Consider the following 3,102-nt stretch of genomic DNA (forward strand, 5'->3'; position numbering starts at 1 on the left):
CCGGATCTCACTTAAATGTATGTAAACGATGTCCGGATCCATCATCCGACCCATCGTTGGTTAGGTAATTGAGAGACCTTTCCAACGAGTCCACAATATTGAGGATCTGGCAACCCTGTCTCGAGTTATGACCACTTAAGTGATAAGTATGTACTTTTTTGAAGCCGGATCTCACTTAAATGTATGTAAACGATGTCCGGATCCATCATCCGACCCATCGTTGGTTAGGTAATTGAGAGACCTTTCCAACGAGTCAACAACATTGAAAATCTGGCAACCCTGTCTCGAGTTATGATCAATTCAGTGATTTTTATGTACTTTTTTGAAGCCGGATCTCACTTAAATGTATGTAAACGATGTCCGGATCCATCATCCGACCCATCGTTGGTTAGGTAATTGAGATACCTTTCCAACGAGTCAACAACATTGATGATCTGGCAACACTGTCTCGAGTTATGACCACTTAAGTTATATCTGTGTACTTATTTTTCTGGATCTAAAAAATAGCTAGCAAACCACTTATATTAAAAATGAGGAAGGCATCAACCACATAGGTGGATTAAGTTAGTTTTTTTCGTAAAATCGCGATAACTCGTGATGTTTTTGAGCAAACTCCTTATGTTTATATATCAACTTTTTGTTATTGTCTGCTTGTAAAACATTGTTACACTCTAAAAAATAACCCAGCAAAGTTAGAAAAAACACGAAATTTTAAAATGAAAAATTTTGTTCTAAATGAAAGAATGACCTTTCTGGGTCAATGAAGATTCGAAAAGTACATTAAATTTCCCATAAAATGACATGTTCCAAAAAAAATTACAGTCGAGTAACGAAAAATGAGCGAATTTTTAAAACGTTTTTAGTGTTTTTTTCGATGAAAAAATCGGTTTTTCGGAATTTTGAGTACGCTAAATCAGGCGTCTAATTTTACATAAAAGTCCCTTTGACACCAAATTTCTATCTCATCACCGTTTCAGGCTGCAATTTATTGAAAATCACCTCTTTTTTCGCATGTTCAAAAAGAAGGGGATCGTACCGCCCCTCGGTCATGAGATATCAAAAAATGGACCTCAGATTCGTGATCAGGGTTAAAAGTTACCCATTAGACCAAAATTCCACGCAAATCGAAGAGGGGTCGGGGCAGCTTTTCTCGATTTCGTGTTAGTTTTTTTTACCTTATATTCATATTCGAATTTTATACTGCTGTTCAATTTACAAGAGTTTACTCTGTTTTACAAAAGTTGTAGAGAATTAAATTGCAAATAATATGTATTGCAATTTTCCTATTATACGTTCAATAAAGTGTTTTAATGGTAGCACAAAAAACAAATCTTACTAAAACTTTACAAAAATGTCATCACTCATGCTTATCCATCCGGTTTCTCCAGAAAAAATGCTCCCTTTGAGTGTCTGCCAAATTGTTGTCCAAATTCCCTCTCAGATATGGCCCAACTTCATTAAAGTAATCCTGTCGTCATTCCATCACCATCCATCTGAGAGTGCAATATGTCCTGTAGCAGCAGCAGCAACATAGTCCACTACATAGTGATTGAGCCGTGATAACAAACATTGGGCCAGAGATTTATTTCCATTTCAGTACTGCTGGCGTTCAGGCTGGATTTATTTTCCCTCTGTATAAGCATATCTACAATGAAGAAAACCGTGCCAAAGGTCGTCCACAATTTGCCATCGAGAAATTCTATTCAAAATCAAAATTCACTAATTTTTATTAAATTTTTTGTTCAAATTCAAAACCCAAAAATTGTCTTTTTCGAAAAATACAAAAGAAAAAAAGAAAAAAAAGTCGAAAACGACTTTTTTCTCAATCTTCCAAAGATTTCCTGCTGCTGGAACAAAACTAGCTTTATGAGTTCGCAAACCCAGCACAGCACACTGGACCAGGAATTGGGTCAATGGTTGCGGACGACGAGGATGATCCTGGCCTGTCCTCTCTAGCCTGACTTGGCCTGCCCCAACTGACTTTTGGAGCATATCGACTGAGCAAACCAGAAAAAAAAGGCAAAGAATCACATAAAAGGGAAAATAACTATCAACGAACGAATAGTGAGGACAAATGTGAGGGGGAAGACACTCGTCCGAATGCAGTTATGCGGACACTTTTGGGTTTGGTTTGCAGAGAAAAAGGAGGGGGAGAGGTCCTCGGGATGCCCTTTCATTCTGGAAAGACACCCTGGCAGTTAGCAGGCGATGGTCGAATCGAACGAGGAGTTTCTTCCAAAAGGGCTAACTGTTTCAAATGGTGAGGAACCGGTAAATGTCGTAATTTAAAAAAATGTTTTCTGATTTGTGTTTTGAAACTCGATTATGCAATTTGTTTTCAAATTTAATTTCAAGTTTCTGTCCTCTCTCCTTATAAAAATTTGAATAAAAAATGAAAAAAATGACAAAAAAAATTACAAAAATTTAAATTGTCATTGGAAAAAAACATGAAAAATAAATTGAAACCATTCAGAAAAAATGTTTAACGCTAAGACTAAAGAAAATACTTTTTGAGTTTATTTTTTTTAATTTTCGGGCCAGAGATCGGTTGAAGGCGTAAGGCGTTAAATTTTTAAAAAGAATTTTTTTTTATAAGTTCATTGATGTTTTGTAAATTTGTGGTAGTAGCATAACTGTTATAATGTTTCTGTGTTTTCAAGCCTGAATTTAAAAATAAATAATTTTTGGGGTCTATGCTGGGAAAATGATTCTTACGACCATACGAAAATTAAAGGCTGGTTTTGGAAATTTTATGACTTTGAATAAATTTTGGACCAGCCTTATAGTCTAAATAAATATGACCAAATAACATCCCTATAATAAGTGCCAAAGTTCCCATCGAGGGAAAAAAAATACCGGGAATTCCCCTGTAATTTTTTTTCAAAAATTCAAGCTGAAGTATACACTTAATTAATTTTTTCGCAACAGGATTTTGCATATGTATTGGAAAAATAAATGAATGAGAGAAATTAATTTAACTAAGTTTAATTCAATTAAATGTTTTTTTTGTAACTTTACCATCACTTCTGTAAATTGCATAGTGAGGTTTATTTGAGATAAACAAATAAATTTAATAATTATAATGGAATGAAAATAAAAGAT

Source organism: Culex pipiens, unplaced genomic scaffold (assembly GCF_016801865.2).
Source record: "Culex pipiens pallens isolate TS unplaced genomic scaffold, TS_CPP_V2 Cpp_Un0018, whole genome shotgun sequence".
NCBI classification, from domain to species: Eukaryota; Metazoa; Arthropoda; class Insecta; order Diptera; family Culicidae; genus Culex; species Culex pipiens.